Genomic DNA, 15459 nt, shown 5'->3' on the forward strand with positions numbered 1-15459 from the left:
CATGGGGGTGAAAGTCGGGTTGCCTGCTGAAACACATGGATTCAAATTGATGGTGAGTCAAACTTGATGTCAACAAGTTTAACTTGCTATGAGTAACTCGACCTATGAGTACTTAGTGGGTTGTTCATGGGTCAACAATTTTTGACCTGTGGACCTGTCAGAAAACTCGCCACCTTCTTTTATATATCTGAGAGACTGAGCTTCTTTGCTTCATTTTCTTCTCTGTTTTTCCCTGATTTCTGCTCATCTCTCCTCAAGTTTTAGCTTGCCTGATTTGAACTCACTTTTTGGCCTCTGCCAAGGTTTTTGTGAGCTGAGCCTGGTAACTGCAGTGTTTGGTCCCATCTAGGCATTTGTGTGATCTAGTGCACATCCTCCTTAGCACTCATCAGTTACAATTCAAGTGACAGGAAGCATGAGAACACACCAATACAAATGTGGGAGTCCTTGCACGGATGCTGCATCAAGTTCTCTTTGTTGATTATGGTAGATGAATAGATGTGAAAATTTTCTCTGCTGCATTTGCATGTATGTGCATCATTGCTTTGTTTCACTTCTCCATGCTGTTAGGAGTCAGGATTTAGGTTTTGGATTCTCAGCATATTATAGATATGATTTTATCATGATTTTCCAGGAGCTCCTTTAGTGCTTGTACTTTGTATTCTCACGGATGTATTTAGCAGTCCCATTGACCTATTTGTTGTTATTTGTTGGACATCAATAAAATTATCTTATCATATCTCTCCATCTGGACATAACTTGGTTTTCAAATCTGGAAGGAAAACAGGTTATTAATTGATTTGGCAATATATATAATTTTATTGTGGCTTCTTCAATGCAGTGGTGCAAATATCTCTGATTGGTAAAGAGAAAAAACAGAGTAGAGACCTTGCTGTTGCTCAGGACTCACTATATATTTCTCCTGATATTTCCAGTTTCTCCCAAGATTTTTAGGTTGTCAATGATATATTAAGAATTCCTCAGTTCCAAGTTTATTCTTGCTGATATTTTTGGATAATTTTCAATATTTCCCCTGATATCTCTAATGAGTTTCTATTTGGACCCTTGACAATATATTCCCTGAAATGTTATTTGCGTTAATGCTTCGATGTGTGTTTTTTAATGATCTACAAGATGATGTGAAATTGGTTGGGAGTCAATTTAGTTGTTATATTGTTGCCATTGGTTAACTGGTAATTTTGTGATTCTTAATTGATACTATGCCTTCATAAATAACCAAATTAAACTATTTTGCATTGCATCTACTTGGCGTGATCACTAACATAAGATTTGATCTTGGGTCCCATGTTGTGTGAGAAATTTAAAATGGACAAATGCATCTTTCCTCAGTCACAAGCCCTAAGTAGAATACTATAAAGTTGAATTATCAGAGTCTAGAGACAACGTGTTCCCCCGATTGTTTCTATCTAAAAACATTCCTAGAAAGGAAACAACCAATAAACTTGGGGAGTTAGGGGGAAATGCTATTCCCACCAAAAAATCCAAAAAAAAAAATAAATAATAATTATAAAGGAAGGGGTTCTTCAGTAAATCATTGCCCTGTGTTGTTGATCAGAAGAGAAATTTGTGATACTTGTATTTGTATAAGTAATAGATCTGTACAATTAAACCGCTCTTCAGCAGATATATGAAACGTAAATGTTGCTTCTTTAGCACAGTTCTTTCTCCCATAGGCTATGGAACTACAGGAAGGTTAGACTCTATGAGTTGAAAGAGCCCTATGTTTTCTGCATCCCCTTTAGCCATTTGTTGTATTATTTAGGGCACTTACTCCCCATGAATCATTAGTTACAACCTACATTCCGAGAAGTACTAGACCCAACCAATGTTGTCCTTACAATATATTGGTTTTTCACAGGTGAAGATGTGTGAAAATCCTTGAACTGATGCCATATTAGTTGTGATTTATTTAGGTAGTTACTGGCATTTTATGACTTGCCAATGGAAAAAAAAACATTAACATATATGGCATTGAGATACTCACAGAACTTAATTATTTAGGAATGGTTCTGTTCCGGGAAAGGAAAGTGTGACAAACTTGAGCTACTTATGGTTAGCATGTCTCACGTTTTCTATTATCATTTCATGTGCCCATTTTGTTGGCTAGTCACTAAACACCATCTCTGTTATATGTATTCAGTTTGTCATTACTAACTTTGAGCAATCAATAGATAAGAGGATTTTCTGTTTCTCCATTTCGGCATAACTTGTTTGACAGATCTGGAAGAAAACTAGTTCACAATCGAGATATTTACATCGTAAGGAATTTCCCTCTGAAATGAGCTCCCCTAAACGCGTTTCTGTCTTAATGTTAACAGTCAGATCTATTGTTAGACGATTCAACAATTATCTGCCCATATGTCTACCCACTTGGTCTGTTGTGCACACACAAATAGCCAGTTTGCTGCAGAGGAGGGTCGGGGTAAATGCCTTTGCTGCATGGGATTTATCAACGCAGTGGCAGGAAAAAGCACAAAGCCAGAGTTTGAGATACGATGAAGAAAATTCCGATCCGGCCGATGGATTGAAGGTTTGAGTCCATGGGACTCTCAAATTTCTCATCTCACCGCAGCAACCATCGCAGCTGCAATTGGACACAGAACAATTCTCTTGGTTTAGGGTTTCCAGCTTTGACTAGATCTTCAATTCAGGACAGTTTGGTACCAAATCTAGGCGAAATTGACATTTTTACATTCGGTATGTAAGCTAATGATGGCTTCCATCAATCTCAATCTATGCAGTTTCTTAGGCACAAGAAGATGCTACCTCTGCAATTTGGTCATGGATTCAAAACAGAGCAGCAAAATGTTGATAATAGAGATGGCTTCAGTGGTGTCTATGACCAAGTTGTTCACATGAAGGAGCTTATTTTCCTTGAAGCACATGCAGAGCCATATATGAGGGAATTGACTGCCAGTGATGTTGTCATAGGTACATTCGTAACTCTTGTTGGAAAAGAGAGGGTAGGAAAATAACGTACAAATATTGAGAAACACCAAACACAATGGATTTCCAATTATTGATGGACTCCTATATCATTGTTTTATGGCATTAGGATATCAAAGAGATGAAAACCATGGTTTTTGATAGCTAGGCACTTTTTTTTGTAGTTTTGCCAGATGTCTAGGAAAAGAGTAATTAATTTATCCTACGAATTTTACCACTAATTATATTTTTACATGAGTAATTAACCCATGGATAAAGTAGAGTATATTTTTCAAATAAGTTATATGAAACAAAAGGTTTTGTAAACCATACTTCAACAGATGACAAAAATTTCTCTTTCAAAATTGGATAAAAGGACCATTGGATAACTGGTGGCACAGTTGACCCTTTTTAAAGGGAGGTCGATAGATTTTCAGGAATATTTACAACGGATTCAAATTTGCAGGCAGGATATCAACAGTCAAAGAATAAATTTCCAATTTGATGGCAAAGGATTTTCTATCATTTCCGTATTCCTTGTAGCAACTTAAAATTTATTTTATTTTTAGTTTACTATTAGGATTTTATTTCTAAAATCTTGTAACAGCTTGAGGATTATGTTTTTCCTATATATTCTTTCATTAGAATATATATTTGTAATGTAAGGGAGGTTGGTTTTTGGTGTAAAAAACCCAGGTTTGTATACTGTAGAAGCTTGACAAAGTACTCCTTGTTATGCCTAGAAACCTGGCTATTGCTAACACCATAAGCTAACGGCTATCTTGGCATTTTGACTGTGCAGTGGAGGATGCCCATTACATACCTAACAAGAATGGGTTCTTTGAGAGTAAGTATAGCTACTAGTTGAATTCCTGTCTCTGGGCTTCAGAATATTGTTGAAATCTTCTAATTTCACTGTTCTGTGATAATATTTGATTGTATTATTGTTCATATACCGGTGAATATTGATCAATATGAATGATTTTCCTTTCGCAGTTCTTGTGTTTTGATTCTTTATGAATAGGAATTGATTCATTCAACTAAAATTGGTATTTTTGATTTTGATGGTACCTCTGTTCTCCAGCTTGATAATTGGGTGTTGTGCCAAATTCAAGAAAAATGGTCATTCTTAAAGAGTACAAGGGGTGGAACGAGATGAATCACCAAGTGGAACGAGATGAATCACCAAGGGGCTGCAACTCCACGTTGTAAATGCTAGAGCCTGTGGAAGGAGACCTCCTTATCAGTATATGATGTGTTACAAAATTCTTGGATTATATAGTTTATTAGATATTCATTGGGGCATACGGCACATTGGTCGGGGTTAGATACAATGAATTAGATTCCACCCACAAAGGTAGCATAGTATTTGGTTCTCATTGGTTGGTCACAGGAATCCACAATATGGTACAACAAGTTCTATTGGACGTATACTAATATAAACAGTCCACCTTTTTATGTTTTTGGCGACGATAATCCTTGATTGTTCATGGTTCAATTGGATTTATGGTTTAGCCAAGGTTACACCATTTTGGGTTTCGTAATATACTCACTAATTCTGGATTGTTCATGGTTCCACTTGGATTATGGTTTAGCCATGGTTTCACCACAATCCAAGAGATTTTTGCTTTTGTAATATAGTAAACATCAGAGAAAATACAAACGACCCAGATCCATTGAAACCTTGAAAGTTTGTTCATGAACTCTCCAGATCCATCAAAACCTTGAAAGTTTGTTCATGAACTCTCCAAATCTGGTATAAAATGTGTACTATATTTGAAACTTCAATTTGCCATTAAATTAATGGGACATGAATTCCCACAAAGGAGTTCAGAAAGGTGCAATTAAGTTGAGCTTTCAACTTGTCATTCAATTGATGGACATTGAATATTAAATATAAGATAAATATATAGGAGTAGCATGTGAGTGTTAGTTTTATAAAGAAGATTCTTTCTATTATTAATAAAAATATAGATAGTTAGTTTCATTTTAAAGGGTTATAAATATGAGTTATAAATACAAGACTTAAAGGGTTGTAAATATGAGTTATTAATTGTTTTTATGCAAAACCTGATAAATAGTAATTTAGTAATTTCTTTTTAATTGAGTGACTCAAATTCATGTTTCTTTAGGTTGAAGGTAAAGCCACTAAAGTGGAAAAAATTGTGATGCCAATAATCAGAGGGATTGTAATAAGAAATTTAATATTCCAAGAAGAGGAGGTAGTAGTAGATTCTAATAAATTAGCAATGCAACAACGCAAATGTTTGCAACAAATTTAGAGAGATCCACCTTGTTGAATAATGCACAGACTAGATGGATAATGGATTTCCGCACTTTATGCCTTACGGCGTTTCCTTTGCAACATCTGGTGCAAATGCTAGTAACAATTCCAACAAAGACTTTTACCATTAAAATATATTATCTGATATTCCTTTTATTTTAAAGATTCCATATATTTTACCATTTCAATAAAAAAATTTACCATTATCCTATATTCCTTTTATTTTATCAATTCTATAGTTGGATCAACATGATATGGCCGACTAACTGGATGAAACACACAAAATCTTTAAAAATCTTTATTATAGATGGAGTCTTCATTTTTCTTGTTTCTGTTTTAGGGAACTTTTTACTGTTATATTTTTTTAATCTATCCAAAAGATTGTGCACTATCATAGAAAGAAACACATTATGAAGGAATAGAAAAGATATTTTCAACATTTAAATAGGAATAATTTTATTCCAAAGTTTATATGATATTTTTTTTACGTCATACTCCATCTTGAGCCTTTGAAATTAAAGTATTTGGTGTAGGTGAAATTGAAATTTATATCAAATGAATGTCTTTGGTAATTCTTCCATTTTGAGCCTTTGAAATTAAAGTATTTGGTGTAGGTATTATTGAAATTTATATCAAGCAAATGCCTTTTGTAATTCTTCAATTTTGGCCCTTTTTATGTGCACCAACCCAACCTCACTATAATTAAAATCCCATCAAATGTAGGCCTAATATGGATTTGAAAATGGGTAATCAAAGTCACCAATGCTATTTATTCTGAATTTCTACATCAAAGTTTATTCCTACCACATTGAAATTAAGGAAATTCGGCTACCCGTTATAAGTTTTAACTCCTTCCCAAAACAAACAAAAGGTTCCAGTTGAACTTCACTAACATTAAACACACATAAACGACCAACTTTCCAGCAAAATTTTCTTTTGCGTCCCTCAACCAAAAGCAAATGTGTACCATTGCACAATGAAATTTAATGAACTTGACTATGAATATTCCACTAGTAGATAAGCCGGGAAAAGCCACTTAAAAACGATTAACAACAATTTGGGGTGGCTTAGAATTTAGTCAAAGGTTTATGCAATTGGTTAGAATCCTAAGTCATTTGAAATATGTAATTTGTAGGGTTTTTCTATTTGAATTGTATTTTCCTAGATTCAGGTCCATTCAAAATTCCATATGAATGAAATAAATAACAACTTCATATCCATTTCAATATTCCAGTCAAGGTTGCCTATAGCTACTCGAAGGCTAAAACTAACCATAAAATATCATTATGGTAGTTATTTTTTTTACCAAAAGAAAAAAAAACAATAATTTTTCATTGATAGTAAAATATATGCAACAACCACCTTATTTATGGAAACATCCCTTGTCAATGGAGGATCTCATGCGAATATCTATATGGTTGCCTTATTCTAGTTCTCTATGTTAGAAGTCTTTTGTTATATTTTTTAATCAAATTTGTACATAATTTAACAAGAATTAGTTATAATTTTAAATTTGATTTATCAACTCCACACAATCCTAATTTATAAAAACTTTTATACTAGTTTAGTTAAACTCATTTAAGCATTCAAAAGAAATTTTAAATAACTTAAAAATAGTTTTACCAAGTTCCAACCCAAAACTCTATAAATAAAAAATCCTCACTTGAGTGTTTTGTGTAGTATTTGATTTAAACAATGACTACCGACATGTTGAAGAGCATTAGATAATCATAAAGTTGGAGAAAATGGTGTAGTGTTGTAATACATTGAATAATATATTCAAAATTAATGGTCTTCTCTATTTCCAGACATTTAACTTTAAATACTTATGGTGTATAATTCTGTCAATGTGTACTTAAATCTGTTTTTCAATTTTTTTTTATTTTTTTTTTATATCTATTTCCCAATAGCTACCAACCCATGCAGATAATTGAATTCAGTGTGGATGGCAGATAATTGAATTTCAATGTGGAGCTATTTTCGAGAAAACAAAAAGGAACAAAAAGTAATGGTAGAAGAGACCATGCATCTGGTTTTAAAACAAACAAAACGAAAGCGAGATGATAAAAAGGATGCATCTGGTTTTAAAACAAACAAAACAAAAGCGAGACAATAAAAAGGATGTCTAATGTGGAGAAATACCTGTGAAACTGTGTTGGAATTTGGAATTCTGATGTCTTTCTCTCGGTTCTTCTTATCCTCATTTCGGCAGGGACAACATATATATATATATATATATATATATATATATATATATATATATATATATATTTTAGTAGTTTTTCATAATCATAAGACAAATAGATTGGTTCATAATCAGAGTTTCCCCTTCCAAGAATTCACATCGAATCAATATGTTTTTTTCACTAGACTTCTTTGCCCTCCCTTTGGTCGAGCAACCAACTTTGCACCTCTCTTTGGTTCTATGCCCTTACTTCAAGATAGACATAATACTATGTCTTGCAGTAAAAAGCTTACAAAAGTTTTTAAGCCCTTGACATAGGGTTTGAACCCTCGACAAATAACCCCCATCAAATAAGCAAATCAAAGGAATTGATATAAAAGAATGCACCAAGGTATATTAGCTTTCCTCATGGGTGGGCTCTATTCCATAGTATGAATCAGCGGGTTGAGTTGTGAACATTGAGGAGTTCTAAAATGGGAGTGACCAAGCCTTTTTATCACAATCCTCATGTAAATATTTTTCCATTGATTAATAGAGGAAGAAGGTTAGATTCACTGTTGGATGTTAATCCAACAATCTCTGGGCTCCATTACATTTATTTATTTGTTCAACAACTTATTATCGCCAAGCCACCAAGTAATTAATAGAGGAAGAAGGTTGGACGCTGGTCATTATGACTCTTAGATGGTAATCCAACAACGTCCATGCTCCATTACATTTATTTATTCCTTCAACAACCTCCTGCCACCACCAAGTAGTGGCATACTTTAGACTTTGGAACTTATAGGTTAGGTTGTCGAGGAACAAGGCGGACTGATGGTCAGCCACGCTGCAGCAGTTTTGTAAGTTAAATTTTCAGAAATGTCCAACGGATTGGCAGCCCTTCTTATGACATTTTAAAATATTACTTAATTTTTTTTTAAACATGTAAAATTCAATTTTTTTTTTGAGTGGTGATTTTCCGTTAACACTTCTCTGATGTGTTGGAGGCCTCTTGACTCGCTCCCACATGTTCAATTTTGAACACTCACTGTTTAGGTTTGTCATTAATACCTTAGCTTATATATAAGTCAAATGGCTTACTTAATGTGGATAGATCTATTTTAGAAAATGTTTTAGAACCTAATAGGTAGCTTAACTACTAAACGAGGTAGTAAAAAAAAATCGAATTTAAACAATTTTTAATACAATTTCATATATCTCAGATTACCAATAAACTATCTTAATTTCCTTTAATGCATATTTTAGTACAATTTATTTATTATAATTTTAAAATTTATATATATTTTTAAAATTATAATTAATATTTTTATAATAAAAATTAAAGTTTTCAAATAATATCTTTTATTATCTATTAATAAAATTAAGGTTTTCAAATAAATTCATATTACAAACTCCCCATAAAAACTTATCTACTTACTATCTTATTACTTACACAATCAAAACTAAAAATTAACGCCGAAATAATTTTAAACTTAAAAATGACAATGATTATCAGTGCTGAAAATAATTTTGAACTTAAAAATGACATTGATGATCAGTTTTAATACACGATGCTCAACCACTTCGTTGAAGAGGAAATCATCATTCTCAGGTCATTCGTTGAACGGAATTTTGGCTTTAATCACATTTAATTGTCAGTTTTACTACACGATGCTTAACAGGTTTTTCGAGAAGATAATCATCATGCTCAAGTCATTCATGGAATAGAATTTCATCCGGATCACATCTTTTTAACGGAGAAGATAACCTATAGTTTTAAAATAGCACAACTATTTTTAATGTGATTAATATAACATAAAGTTTCATTTATATTACCATTAATAAATACATAATAATAAAAATAATATTATAAAATAAATATTACAATAAAAAAATATTATTATTACTATTATAATTAATAATATTTGGGTCAAGCAAGGGTGTTTTATTTCTCTTAATTTTTTTGGTATTTACATCAATAAGCTAGAAGAGTGTTTGGAAACTGCAGGTTGCAAGGGCACCGAGCTCGCTGGTATAATCATTGCTCTTCTCCTTTATGCTCATGACATTGTTCTTCTTGCAAAAAGCCATGATGACCTAGACAAGCAACTTAAGACTCTTCATGTCTACTGCTCCAAGATGGGTATGATAGTACCGACAAGACTAAAGTCATGATCATTAAATCCAAAAAGACCACCCATGGTAGTTTCGTCTATGATAACCATTGTCTAAAGCAGGTTTCTTCTTATAAATATTTGGGTATTGACTTTCCTCATCAACTCAACTAGAATTATAGCATCGAGAAAATAATTATTGGAGGTTGGAAAGCTTATTATGAGCTTGAAAACAATTGTAAGTCGGTTGATCTTTACATTTGGAGTAAAAAAAGGTTCCTCTTTGAGACTCTCGTCACCCCTGTTGTCTTATACAGATGTGAAGTTTGGGGTTGCAGTATATCTAGAGAGTCGTGGAGAAAGATTGAGATGATCCAAAAGCAATTCATAACCTATAACCTCAAGATCAAGGGAAATACTCCCTATCCTATCCTCTTGATTGAAGCTGGCCTGTCCCCCATTGAAAGTACGACTATGTTTAGATTTAATGTATAAGAAGAAGCTTTACAACATGGAATCCAAGAGGCTCCCAAAAATTGCTTCTAACTTTAGTCAAAACCCCCACCTATGCCTCAAGCGTGGGTGGCATAAGGATGCCCAGTCTTGGCTCAACCTTTGGGGGATTAAGGAGGAGATCATCATGGGAAGCAAGGATAGTATCAAAGATACTATTACCTCCAATTTTAAGGACAAGATGTGGGATGATAAGGAGTTGGAGGGTAAAAGGAAGCTAAGATACTATAAGGAGGTGATCAACCCCACCCTTGATAACTAGAATTATCTCTCTATGTTGACCAACACTAAGAAGAAAATAAACATTGCTAGGATAAGAACTAATTCTCGTGAGCTTCAAAGTGAGATCGGGTGGTGGTCTACTCCCAAGGCTCCTTGGGAAGATAAAACCTATCAGATTTGCGACACTAAGAAGGTGGAAGATGAAAAACACTTCCTTTTAGACTGCCCGACTCTTGACCACATCCACTCTCAATTCCTTATCTTCAGCCACACCTCCAATATTATTGGCTTATTAAGCTAGCCCACCTATAGTGATCTTCGAGCACTTCTTTCCCTTCTCCTTGATCACAGAAACAAGATTTTGAAGAATGACAATTAGACTATTTTTTTTTTAGAGGTCCGATAGACCACATTGGTCTTAATGGACGTTAATCATCATCATCATCATTTAATATTTAATTTTAATAAATTATAAAGGATTTAATATCATTTAATGATAATATTAATTGATAATTATTTTAATCTTTAATTAAGAATAATTAAAATTAAATATTATTGTAAATTAAAGAAAATTATTATTAATTAAAGATTATTATTATCAATTACTATTATTATTAAATAATTAAAAAGTATTAAGTAATTTAATATTCAATAAAATTGTCCATGGGTCTTGGACAGATGTTGATTGGGTGTTCTGTTAAGACAATCCTTGATGTGAGGTCATTGGTTCAATTCTCCACCCTGATCAAGGTATCCAACTATTGATGGTGCTGGACCTGCCAACATGTCAGGGGATCTCCCTGATAAGAAGTCCCAATTAGACCTCAGACCATTTGGTGTAGGAGTCCCAGTAGTGGGTCGTACGGTATCACCTTGACCGCAGTTTCACATAGGGGCAAGTAAGATGTCTCTGTTGGTAGCAAGGGTGTGACCTATGCGGCAAGTCAAAGAAGGTGCATGAGTGGTTCTAACACACGGAGGGTGAGGTGAGTGTGCCCCTTGGGAACCCGTGATAGCACGCAGTTAAGAAGGGAACACAAGAGCAAAGATGCATCACAAAATGGAAGGCAAGTTAGCTAGCAATCGAAAGTGATGGTTAAACCAACAACACATTTCAGTAAGATTCATACATACTTATACAGAATAGTCCATACATGCATGTGTAAGAAAACATATACATATATCATTTAGAGTTAACAAGATAGCTGGAATACAATATGACATATGCATGAAACATGCTAGCTTTGTTATATTAAGAAGTGTAAGTTCCAGTCATACAATACATCCATGTCCAACCACTAGTTCCGACAGCGGAACGTTACAGTCACAACTGCCTACTCCTCCAAAGAGATAGACTAGCTCTGCATACTGGAGAAGCCAAGGCTCATTACAATATTGTCCAAGCTCTCTCTAAGATAATCCTATTGGAAGCTTGGCTGACCAAAAGCCTCTACAATGAGTTATAAGGGACTATTTATAGCAAAGGGTGGGGTGACCCTTGACATTCCCCTTTGTGACCGTTCATCTATCCTCATGATTGTTCAACTACTTTTTGGCAGTTACATTCAAATATAGACACTTAAACTTCCACTTGACAAGACGTTACATACAATCTGCACATGTACCCATGTGAGACAAAATGGATTGAGCAAGCCATGCAAGACATCACTAACACTCGGACATTGTGGTGAGACCAAATCTTTGACATCCTTGTGATGGTTGATGGTGGCAAACTGATGCCAAGCTTGGTCTTCCGTGATGGTGTCTGTGCGCTCAATGGTGATATCCTGCTGAAAGCGAAATCTTGCCTCCGTTGCATCTAGGTACATTGATATGGCCCCTCTGTCGAACTCGTTTGAGAGCATTCACATTATCATCTTTAGTGTGGTTGGACCAACAAAATACTGATGCATAGTGTCGGTGCTGATCTCCAAGTGTGTGTTGGTGCCCATGCGCATCAACTTGTCGAAGTACATGTTCAGCTCTAGTTGGAATTTCTTCTTGTCTTCGCCTCGGTGAGTGTGCCAAATGGGTGGGATCGCATGCGTGCACACAATTGATATGCATGTTGTTGAATTCCCTTGCATGCGATCAACAACACTTCTCACCTTGTCTGCTTCGTGCAAGCTGCTGGGATGGATCTATAACTTGTATGGGCGCAATTTCATCTGTCTGTGCATGTTGCGCCCCCTATTCTACTTGTTCTTATTGCAACACATTCTCTCATTTGTGCAGCTCCTGATCTTCCTTGAGTTGCCGCTTTAGCACATGCAACTCCTTCTCTATTTCTCTCTCTACCTTCACGTGATCTTCATGTCGCGTCGTCACCTCATAGCCTCAGTCTCCAGAGTTGCTTTCATTACAAGTGGATCTGCTTGAGCTTGCAACTTTGTTTCGCCTCTGTGCAGTCAACAACCTTCTTCTTGCATTCGTCGCATGCAGGTGTGCTGCCTTCTACTATTACTCGCTGTGATGTTGTTGCCATATTATCTTGATGTCCTTTTCTACGAACAACTTGATGTCTTCATAGGTAGGCAAGCTCATAGACACTTTCTTAGCTGCAACCCCCGTTGTGCTCTCAATGGTGTCCTTTGACTCTGCTCTCCTAAAGGCTATTGTACTTGTGCTGCTGAGAGACAAACGAACACCTGTGATGCCTGGAGACATAGCAACACTCATGGCAAGCAATTTGTCAGTCGAAAACTAAAACAAACTTGAGGACTGACTTGCAACATACCTGTGTGATTGATCGTGAAGGTTGTGCAATTTCTGCCAGGAGGTTGGGAGATTGACTACCAAAACTGCGCAAGACATAGTCTGGGCTGTCAGGAGGTTGAATGACTGCTAGAAATGTGCAATGCACAGGCTATCCCGCCCTGTTGAGGACTAAAACTGCGCAGTGCGCAGTTTCAGTCAGCATTGACATACAACCAGCAAACTGCATTATGCAGTTTATGGGGCCAATAGGACACTGCCTCTAAGAAGTGCGCAATGCAAGCCTAGAGGTCAGTGCTGGGCCAAAATTGCACAATTTCTAGAAGGAAAGCAGAGCCTTCACTTCCGGAAATGCGCAGTGCTAATTGGGCAAGGCACAGTCCAGGCCAAGGCATCCCAAGCCAGCCGACAGGTGACTAAAAACATGATGAGATGAGTGCAAACAAGAGTGAATGATGATACATGCAAACATCAAGTGCAGGATTCAAATAATGGGAAAGCATGCATGTGTGTGAAGCGAGTCACCGCAACGACGACCGTTTGTGCAAAATAGCGTCATGCATGCGACAACAGTGAGATGCAAACGAAAAATGAAGCGGTGCTTCTACAAGCTAACATACATCAAAATGACAACAGTCGTTCACTGAAATCAAGCAGAAAACACTCACACAAAGCGAAACACAAAAAGCGACAGATACTCAGCGCGAGACATAAAGAGCAGGCTTACCCTAAAACCACTGAGATGAATATGCCGACGACTCCTAGATGCAATGTGGGATTTCAGTGATGCAAGGTCGATGCGAGGAATGAGCTCTGCAACATCTGGATGACGAGTTTTGATAAAATCGAGGTTGTGACGCGCATGCCACAAATCTAGGAAAAGCGACAGTTGGCAGGAGGTTTTTGAAATGATCCCTGCATGTAACCTCCACCTACTAAAAGTAGATCCCTAAATCAAGGGATGCCTTTGCATGCTAACTTGGGAGAAGCAGTCCATGCATGCAAATCAGTTTTTCTCGGTCCCGGAGGGAACCACTCAACCTGAAGGCACATGCATTGGTTTGTGACCTGGGATGAAAATCTATGTAGTTTCTGGGCTGAGCAGAGATGGTTGTCCCAAAGGGATTGAGCAATTTCTGGGAGGAACAGGTGACTGTCTCCCAAGATTGCACAATTTATGGGCTGAGCAGCTAGACCTCGCAATTTTCTCAAGGAAGCTTATCTGACTGCATCTTGCAATTTCTGAGCCCAGTAGGCTGCATGGATAGATTTGCGTAATTTCTGCTAGCTGTTGGGTTGGCTGTCCCAGAGGGATTGCACAATTTCTAGGCTGAGCAGTTGATTGCTGCCTAGAATTGTGCAATTTATGGGCTGAGCTGTCCTGCTGGGCTAGATTGCACAGTTTTTCCAGTGAAGGTTGACAGGTAGGATTGCGCAATTCTGGAACCTAGCAGGCTGCCAGTCAGGATTGTGCAATTTCTGGAGGGAAGGCTGGTTCCCATCCAGAATTGCGCAATTTTTTGAGGGAGCTTCTCAGCCTGCAGCTAGACCAAGTTCGAAGAAATAACCTGTGAAGGGGATGCAACAAGCTATCATGCACAAGCTGGAAATATGCTAGAAAACCATTGAAGCTTGTGTACTTGATAGTGCAAGACATGTTGTTGAGGATGGTTAGTAGGGAGGCTCCAAAACGAATCTAATTCAAAATTTTGGAGGGTGGTTGTAGCCACTACAACACTTGGTGACACACTGGTAGAACTCTGGCTCTTTGAATGGACCTTGTTCGTGAAAAGAAAGTCTAACACCTTTGGAAGTATTGTTTTGTTCTCAATTCGTCTTGGTTTCCACACTTGCTTGATTGTAAGATGCAGTATCTGCCAAGCTCTTAGTCGATTGACACACATTCCAAGCCAAGCCAACACAGTTGTTTTGATTGGGGCTGAGGGGTATATTGGTGGACAAGCAGTATAGTCGTCAGAGTCTTAGTTTCATCTCTGGTGTTGCTCCGATGCCAGCAGGCCTAGACAGTACCTTGGCAGATTCTTGCAGGAACACAAGCATCGCTCCGTTGCTAGTGAGCCTGGTCAGTACCTTGATAGAGTTACTTGCATCACCTCTCTACACAAGAAGGCTTTCTCTTCTTTCTCCTTATTCATTTTTTCTAATTTTTCACTTTTCATTTTTTCGAATTTTTCATTTTCATAACTATGCATAACACTTATTCATTTCAGAGGCAGAAGAGGGATCCTGAGTTATTGAGAGCAGAAGAGGTTGTTCCTTCAGAGAAGTAGTTTATTATATACCTTTAACGTGCCTGTTAAGGTTTTCCCCCTCACCTCACTCTACTTGACTGAGATGCCAAGGGTTAACCCAAAAACAACCAACTAGAGTAGGTGACACTAGTTAGCGCTCAAGCGTTGTGTTTTCACCAAGGTTCATTTCGAACAATACATATTTTCCATCGAATTATCATGGGCCAAAAGTAACACGTTCTTCAC

Source organism: Pinus tabuliformis, chromosome J, assembly GCF_031772625.1.
Source record: "Pinus tabuliformis cultivar Carrire ecotype Pingquan chromosome J, CPIR1, whole genome shotgun sequence".
Classification (NCBI taxonomy): Eukaryota; Viridiplantae; Streptophyta; class Pinopsida; order Pinales; family Pinaceae; genus Pinus; species Pinus tabuliformis.